The sequence below is a fragment of the Uloborus diversus genome, chromosome 10 (assembly GCF_026930045.1).
Source record: "Uloborus diversus isolate 005 chromosome 10, Udiv.v.3.1, whole genome shotgun sequence".
NCBI classification, from domain to species: domain Eukaryota; kingdom Metazoa; phylum Arthropoda; class Arachnida; order Araneae; family Uloboridae; genus Uloborus; species Uloborus diversus.
Genome location: NC_072740.1, coordinates 82619510 through 82629595, shown reverse-complemented (window position 1 = coordinate 82629595; position 10086 = coordinate 82619510).

Here is a 10086-nt window from a genome sequence, read left to right as displayed (position 1 = left end):
AAATACGGTAAAACTTGATTTACTCTTATAATAAACCACCATTGATATAACTTTCAAATGCGCTCTAAAAAGCAGAGTAAAGTAGGAGTATCGTACAAATACTAAAAAATACAAATTATTTCAAATCACCTTGTGTATTTTCCTAATTGGTGAATGTTTACAAGGTGACTTTGGTGAATTCATATAGTGTGGTTCTTATAAGTTGTGCTATGACCTTGGCAATATTTACTTCATTTTAATGAGTTCAGTGAAAAAAGGGATCTGTTATTCGAGCGGATTTGGCGGCGTGTTTTTGCAAAACTACGACAAAACTAACCCTCTTCACCAATTACCCTTCCCTATTACCCTCAACAGGGGTTAACATTGTCAAGTTCATGGCTCAACTTATCAGAAGCACACTAATAAGTTGAGCCATGTAGATACACTGTACAGATTGTTATAATTTATATTTTAAAAAAATGAAGTAAGAAGCTCTAGAAGCGGTAAAAACTGTTGTAAACATAAGCGAGATAAAAATGTGAGATCTGGTTCGAAACAGCATTAAAATATCACTACAAAGTAGCACGAAAATGAAAATGCCTTCAGTTTAAGTTCCAAACAGGTTTTAAAAGTTGCTGGCTGATTGACAATACTGAAAGCTGAACTGCAAATCATAATTGGCATGGCTGCTATACGAGCTAGCAGCCTAATCGACTGACAGAATGAGAAAAATAAGTAAATAAAATAAAAGCTTTCATGAAGAGTGGGGAAAATCAGCTGGTGAAGCATTATGAAGTCATCACGATATAAGACAGGTATCAAACGTAAAGGAACTTTGTTATTTAATAGCGCAGCATACAAGTGTTCAAGATCGCGAAATGCGTCAAATGTGAGACATTGCAAGATGAACATAGAAATTTTCCGAAAGCAAAAACACCAGTAAGTATGCGTGGTATACTCGAAGAGTCATTAACCTTCTAGCGGGTGCGTGTATCTGAGAGATACACTATGAGGTAATTTGATTTTGTAGTTTTACGCAAGTTAATGCTACGAATATCTGCCTTTAGCTATTTTTTTTCTTCACATAGTCCTACTTATAGTCATCATTGGAAATGTTTTTGCCTCAGTGGCAGTCTGCACACAATATTTGTATCCGAGAGATACGCACGACTGGTTGATTTTTTTTTATTTTTTTTGGTTAGTGAAACTATTTATACAACCGCTTTGAAATTCTGCGGCAAATTTTTGTCTGATGGAAGTGACGTATTTGTTTTGAGTGACGGAAACACACACGTGCTTTCTTCTCGCTTTCTTTCTTTCTCGTTGTCCATGGTTGCATGAGTGCAGCTATTGGTTATCAACAGAGCATCCGTTGAAGCACGTGTGATAAACCATCTCATTTCGAGTATTGTTTAGTGTTCTCGTTGTTTATTATCTATTTTCTTCATTAAAATATACAAGTTTGTTGTAAATATTAGTATGTATAAGAAAATAATAATTTCTCTTCTTAAGAACAAAGATTATGCACAGTGGCACATACATGTATGTGTATAATTTTAGGTAAATAAATGAATGATAAACAAAATCTATTATATTCAAAAGGGATTGAAGTAGAATTAAAATGGTTTCCTGCAATACAAAAGTTTTACTTCTATCGTGAATCACTAAGGCACACCCTAACACCCTGTTTTCTTACTTTAATATCACATTTAGTCTTTTATCTTTCAATACATTGTTGAATCAAAATATCGACAATTTTATTTTATTTTCATACACATTTTAATAATCCTTTGGTCAGTTTATAATGTTTTTGTATTTTAAGACAGATTGCTCCTGTGTTTTAAAATAGAATTTTCAAAAATTTTACTTATTAACTTCTAGCTAATAACAACATAATTTTGATACTGACCTCTTGTATGTATATATATATGTATATATATATATATATATATATATATATATATATATATATATATATATATATATATATATATATATATATATATATATATATATATATATATATATATATATATATATATATATATATACATGTATATATATATATATATATGTATGTATATGTATATGTATATATATTAGGGTGGTTCTTATTTTTGAAGTTGTAGATATTTTACATGACGCCCCCTCAATTTGTTCCATTATACAAATAAATGATCCATGCAAAATTTTAAGTCAATCCATGAATATTAACACGTGCCCCTAGGGCCCCCTTTTTTGAATTTCGAAGAAAAAATTGCGGATTTTCTCATTTTTATGTAAAAATATTCCTAGATTTCATTTTTAAAGTAATTTTGAACCTCAATAGATGTTGCTACTTCCAAATCAACCATTCTCTCACTTTCATTCTGTAAAATTTTACGTATTACATAGGGTACATGTACACCAATGGCCTTGGGACAGGCATATCGCTATTCGCGCTCGTTTCAAATCAAGCGGCAGGGGAACATTTCTTTCCACCAAGATGGATACAAGGGATTCTAAACGCCATTAATGAATGGCCTAGGCCATTAATGAATGATTTTTGACAACAACAAATTGCCTCCTCCAGGCTTTGAGGGTGTTGATTTAGAAAATTTTCTGTGTGTGTAATAGGTGTGGCAAATAGAGTCACTAGGTTTCCATGCTATAAATATAAGTAATGACAATTATATTTTATTTCGCTGTTCTTTAGTTATACACTTAAATTTTCATGCATTCTTATAATTTAAATTTTGAAAAATCCTCGATTACCCTACCATAAAAATAAACTCTATTTTCCATATCTAAAACATAAAATTTTAAAAAATCCAGATCGGAATAATGTAAAAATCTATACTTTAAACTGTCTTCTATTTCAGTACATAGTCCTTTATTATCATCAAATTTCTCTTGCAATTCACCAGATTTAGAAACCGAAATGGGTATCTATCCTAACCTGTTGAACCTTTTTTCTATATCTGGTCTACCACAACGCAAAAAAGCTTGACAACTATTGAGATCTGCTCGCATTTCATCAATGTTAGACAACTGCCATATTAGGGACAAAGATGCTGCTCATTTATTAACAGCCTATGTAGATGCAGTAAATTTAAATCCAAATAATCTTATGACCAATCGTACATCCCTTAAGACAGCAAGAGAAAATCTTCGAAAGGTAAAATCAGATTTCATGAATTTAAATTTAGATTTTTTAGTTATTCCCTGGGATACACAAAGCTACATCCAGATGTAACTGGAAAAAAAAAAGGCCGATAGGCTTACCATAATAGCTTCAGGTTCCAATGTTAAACAGCTACTCAGATTTTCTGAGATATTTCTTCAGTTGTATATGATATCTTAGATGATTGCTCTTTATTGCTAACTGTTCGAGCTGCAGTGTTTTATACAGTGGCTTGCAATACCGGCCGTATAAATTGTGCATGTAATTTTTTAGAGCAAAAGTTCAACGGTGATATATTGCATTTGTATTGCATTATCATGCACTTGAAATCGTACTGCAGAGTGTCTTTAAAGAAATTCTTGCCTTTCTTAGTTCTAGACTCGATATTCCATTATTTAAGCGCTTCAAAATTCAAAAAGTACATATACCACTTAAATTCTAAAAGAAGAATTTGATGACATATTATTGTTCGTAGAAAGCGGAATTAAGAAATATTACAGGGAATTCTCATAACGTGTAATAATATTTCTTGGTGAAGTCCTCCCTCCTACAGGCAGAGGCGTAGCTAAGGGTGGGGTTTTGGGGACAAACGCCCCCCCCCCCGAAAAGTTAGTCTCAAAAAAAAAAGAGAAAAAGAAGAGAGAAGAGAAAGAAAAAAAAAAGAAGAAAAGGGAAAAATTCCAAGCGATTATATATAAATATATGTATATATATATATATATGTATATATATATGTATATATATATGTATATATATATATATGTATATATATATATATATGTATATATGTATATATATATATATATGTATATATATATATGTATATATATATATATGTATATATATATATATATATATATATATATATATATATATATATATATATATATATATATATATATATATATATATATATATAAGAAGTAACCCCCCCCCCCCCCGAAAGTCGGGTCTAGCTACGCCACTGCCTACAGGGATATGTTTTCGGCAACCTGGAGCTTATCTGTAAGCCAGATGGTTGACAAAAGGAATTTATTGTTTGAATATTTATATATTTAGGAAACAATTTAAATTGACCTTACATGAAGAGAATGCCCGTAAATGGTATTTCACAGTTAAATGTTGTATGAAGATATAGTTTTTCGCAGCAACCCATTCTAGGCCTTTTAAATTAATATAAAGTCTAGTGTCTAAAAAACCTGCAGCGTACAAAATGATGACAAACATGCAGCAGAAGCAGTGATTGAAAAATTCATAAATCACTTATGGTACCTACGGGATGTACTAGTAGCTTTGTCCGTATTGGATGAAGGAATTAACTTTGAAGATAGTTAAAAGACTACTTCAAAAAAATGCTTGCTGAATAAGAAGACGTGTTTGATGACTGTATAAAAAAATTCAGATAATAGTAGATGATTTGGAATACTTTTTTAGTAAAGATCTTCCTCTTTATAGAATCAATTACAAGTCAATAAACTGTTTGATAAGTTACAAACACTAAAAGGTGTTTTCCTATTTGATCCTGATTCATGGCAAAATGATGGAAGCTATTTAAAGGGAAGAGATATCGTTAAAATGCTGAAAGTTGTGAATGATACAACTGAAAGAGGAGCGCAATTAATCGAAGAATTTCGCAATCAATTTACCAAATATGAGTCACAAAAGCAATTTAGTATTTTACAGACAGTCCAAGACTATCGGAAAAAAAATTGCACACGATTGAGATACATTGAGAAAAGCGTACGATTAAGGTAAAGTTTCTAAAGCAGTTTCATTCTTATTCAATGTAAAATCTTTAGACGATATGAAGTAATTAAAAAGATTAATTTTAGTGCTACCTCGCTGTAAAAATATTTTGCAATCATAGGAGAAACGGTGTACGGGGTCTGAAGTAAAAACTCGAAGATTTGTGGGAAAATTATCAAAAGTGTTGAAGTTCAACGTCCTAGGGGCACATGTTATTATTGACCGATCGAGTTCAAATTTTGCTTTTGCACCGATCCTTATATATTATTTCTGTAGCCTGTTTTTGGTTTCTACGCCAGATTTTCCTCAATTCTTGATTGATTTCTTTGATTTACGCCTTATTTTAAAGCTTATGGTGCTGGCTACTGACGAAAAATAGACCCACGGTCTAAAAATTGTTTTTTTCAGCCAAAAAACCTGTTTTAAAAGAACCAGAATAAGGTTTTCGGTTAAACTTATTACTTTAATTTGCGCCTTGACCGACAGAGCTGAATAGCTTGATCGGCAGAGCGCTCTCCTCGTAACCAGGAGAATGCGTGTTCGGGGCCCACGTCTGGACAATCTGCAACAAAAATTAGAGAAAAATCGCGCATTACATGACCACTTTGTTAAGTGAATACCAATGATATGAAGGAATAGAGTAGAACAAATGAGAAGGAAACGCTCCTTGCTGATATGAAACTTGAAGTGACTTAGTGCTAAATTACTTCTGAATTGTACGTTTTTTTTTTCTTTAATTTTTAAGCTTTGGCTCTGGTAAGAAAATTAAAGCCTAATGTAAGCGAAAATATAAGTAACAGGTTTAAGATTTCAGACAACAATATAATTGTTTTTTGTTCAGAAAAAAATAATAAATCGTATATTGAAATATTTATTCTTCTAATGAGTTTTTGACTCTTTGTACAAATAAAAAAAAATACTACTTCAATTTGAAGGGTAAAATATATATTTTTTCTTCTTTTTGCAAAAAAACAAATAGCTTATCACATTTTTACTACATTCGAAAAGCTACGCTTAAAAAAGAGCATAGTTCAATTTATTTTGTATTTTAACCGTGCTGTTAAATGATGAACACGTGCTGCCATCTAAGTCATAACGGTTCAAGCAGCCTGCGGTAACAAATTGTAAAAATTTTCAAGAATAAAAAAATGTTTCTTCAATATCTTATCTTATATATTATTCCCTTCTCGTTTTAAAACTTATCAGGCTGGCTAATGAAGAAAAATAGACTTACGGTCAAAAAATCAAGTTTTCGAAAACGCCCCTTGCTGTTTCAAATTTTTGATGCTGCCTGTAGTTCTTATGCATTTTTTAAAAGCAAAGTTCTAATGCAGTTTTCCATTTTTTACGTCGCTTTCGGCAAAAAAAAAAAGCCTGTGTGTGTGTTCATATTTTAATAAAGCTTAAAAGCACTGGACTTAGTTGTTCGGTTAAATTGATAAGTTTTTTTCGGTAGAGCGTTCGGCTATAAACTATCTGAACTTCGGGCAAGTTTGGGCTGTCCGATATAATATCAAATTTATATTAGTACTCACGCATTACATGTACTCATAACATACAAACGTAATAAAATAAATGCAGTAGGAATGCTACTTGGTGTTTCGACTCCTTTATGCAGGCTACAGTTATCATTCGGATAAGATGACTGTTAATCGAAGGGTGTTCTTCCTTTTTTTTAAGCTTTGACTACATCCAGACCACTCAGCATAATGTAAGCATAAAAAAGTATTAGATTTACCTAAAGGAAATCCTTTTTGTGCAGAAAAACATTTTCATTGTATGCTGAAATGTAGATGTTTCTAATAGCAGTGTTCGACCTTTTGTACAAATGAAAAAATACTACGCCAAATTAAAACTACGAGTTTCAACCAGTAAATCTTTAATTATTTATTCGAATACGATATAAAACATCAAAATTATTATCAACTTCATTAGTAAGAAATCATTTTCTACTCCTCTGCTTTCGGCTGAAAAAAAAAACATTTTGTCTACGTTCGAAAAATTACACTTAAAAAACGGACTCAGTTCAACTGGTTTTGGTTTGAATTTTAAGTGTTCGATTAAAAGAAAAACAAAGCACAGGTTAAAGAAGCCTGCTATGGGAAATTGTTGAATATTCAAAAATAAAATACTTATTTTTTCAACCGAATTTATTACTTCTCTAGAATGTTTGTTTCAATCGCTACGTGAGATCTTCCTCATTCTTTAAATCAAATTCCATGTTTTACGAATAATTTTAAGTCGTATCATGCTGGCTAATGACAAAATATAGACGCATGATCTTATTAGATTTTTTTCGGCGAAAATTTTTTTACTGTGTTTTATTACGCATTCCTTCAATGAATAGCATTCGAAAAGGAAGGCACAGTTGCTAGGTTTCTTTTTTTTTCCGTCAGATGCTCACATGGGCAGGACTTTATTTCCCACAACCTGTTTTTTTCGCATGTAAAAGTACTGATTTTTCACGTGTCACTTAGCCACACTTTTAATGATATTTATATTTGCATTGAAAATATACGTACAACCAAAAGGGGAGCGATGATCAAATTATCACAACGTTATATTTAACGAGGTTTTGTTACTGATGTCTTAAAATTACATGCCTTCTCTTGTGCGCTTACTTTTTTCCGTTTACTTTTTTCGGTTTTTCTTCATAATATTCTTTCTTTGAAATTTTTAAAGAGCGAAATGCCTTATGAAACGATTCGAAGTACAGTGCGGGGTTCCGCACGGGTCGACTAGTTACTTTTTATTATAGTGTCACAAAACTAGAAGGCGTCACTTGTTGAATTCCGAAAAAAAAATTTTCCCATATAAATAAGGACCACCCTAATATATATATATATATATATATATATATATTAGGGTGGTCCTTATTTATATGGGAAAAAAATTTTTTCGGAATTCAACAAGTGACGCCTTCTAGTTATGTGACACTATAATAAAAAGTAACTAGTCGACCCGTGCGGAACCCCGCACTGTACTTCGAATCGTTTTCATAAGGCATTTCGCTCTTTAAAAATTTCAAAGAAAGAATATTATGAAGAAAAACCGAAAAAAAGTAAACGGAAAAAAGTAAGCGCACAAGAGAAGGCATGTAATTTGAAGACATCAGTAACAAAACCTCGTTAAATATAACGTTGTGATAATTTGATCATCGCTCCCCTTTTGGTTGTACGTATATTTTCAATGCAAATATAAATATCATTAAAAGTGTGGCTAAGTGACACGTGAAAAATCAGTACTTTTACATGCGAAAAAACAGGTTGTGGGAAATAAAGTCCTGCCCATGTGAGCATCTGACGGAAAAAAAAGAAACCTAGCAACTGTGCCTTCCTTTTCGAATGCTATTCATTGAAGGAATGCGTAATAAAACACAGTAAAAAAATTTTCGCCGAAAAAAATCTAATAAGATCATGCGTCTATATTTTGTCATTAGCCAGCATGATACGACTTAAAATTATTCGTAAAACATGGAATTTGATTAAAGAATGAGGAAGATCTCACGTAGCGATTGAAACAAACATTCTAGAGAAGTAATAAATTCGGTTGAAAAAATAAGTATTTTATTTTTGAATATTCAACAATTTCCCATAGCAGGCTTCTTTAACCTGTGCTTTGTTTTTCTTTTAATCGAACACTTAAAATTCAAACCAAAACCAGTTGAACTGAGTCCGTTTTTTTAAGTGTAATTTTTCGAACGTAGACAAAATGTTTTTTTTTTTCAGCCGAAAGCAGAGGAGTAGAAAATGATTTCTTACTAATGAAGTTGATAATAATTTTGATGTTTTATATCGTATTCGAATAAATAATTAAAGATTTACTGGTTGAAACTCGTAGTTTTAATTTGGCGTAGTATTTTTTCATTTGTACAAAAGGTCGAACACTGCTATTAGAAACATCTACATTTCAGCATACAATGAAAATGTTTTTCTGCACAAAAAGGATTTCCTTTAGGTAAATCTAATACTTTTTTTATGCTTACATTATGCTGAGTGGTCTGGATGTAGTCAAAGCTTAAAAAAAGGAAGAACACCCTTCGATTAACAGTCATCTTATCCGAATGATAACTGTAGCCTGCATAAAGGAGTCGAAACACCAAGTAGCATTCCCACTGCATTTATTTTATTACGTTTGTATGTTATGAGTACATGTAATGCGTAGTACTAATATAAATTTGATATTATATCGGACAGCCCAAACTTGCCCGAAGTTCAGATAGTTTATAGCCGAACGCTCTACCGAAAAAAACTTATCAATTTAACCGAACAACTAAGTCCAGTGCTTTTAAGCTTTATTAAAATATGAACACACACACAGGCTTTTTTTTTTTGCCGAAAGCGACGTAAAAAATGGAAAACTGCATTAGAACTTTGCTTTTAAAAAATGCATAAGAACTACAGGCAGCATCAAAAATTTGAAACAGCAAGGGGCGTTTTCGAAAACTTGATTTTTTGACCGTAAGTCTATTTTTCTTCATTAGCCAGCCTGATAAGTTTTAAAATGAGAAGGGAATAATATATAAGATAAGATATTGAAGAAACATTTTTTTATTCTTGAAAATTTTTACAATTTGTTACCGCAGGCTGCTTGAACCGTTATGACTTAGATGGCAGCACGTGTTCATCATTTAACAGCACGGTTAAAATACAAAATAAATTGAACTATGCTCTTTTTTAAGCGTAGCTTTTCGAATGTAGTAAAAATGTGATAAGCTATTTGTTTTTTTGCAAAAAGAAGAAAAAATATATATTTTACCCTTCAAATTGAAGTAGTATTTTTTTTTATTTGTACAAAGAGTCAAAAACTCATTAGAAGAATAAATATTTCAATATACGATTTATTATTTTTTTCTGAACAAAAAACAATTATATTGTTGTCTGAAATCTTAAACCTGTTACTTATATTTTCGCTTACATTAGGCTTTAATTTTCTTACCAGAGCCAAAGCTTAAAAATTAAAGAAAAAAAAAAAAAACGTACAATTCAGAAGTAATTTAGCACTAAGTCACTTCAAGTTTCATATCAGCAAGGAGCGTTTCCTTCTCATTTGTTCTATTCTATTCCTTCATATCATTGGTATTCACTTAACAAAGTGGTCATGTAATGCGCGATTTTTCTCTAATTTTTGTTGCAGATTGTCCAGACGTGGGCCCGAACACGCATTCTCCTGGTTACGAGGAGAGCGCTCTGCCGATC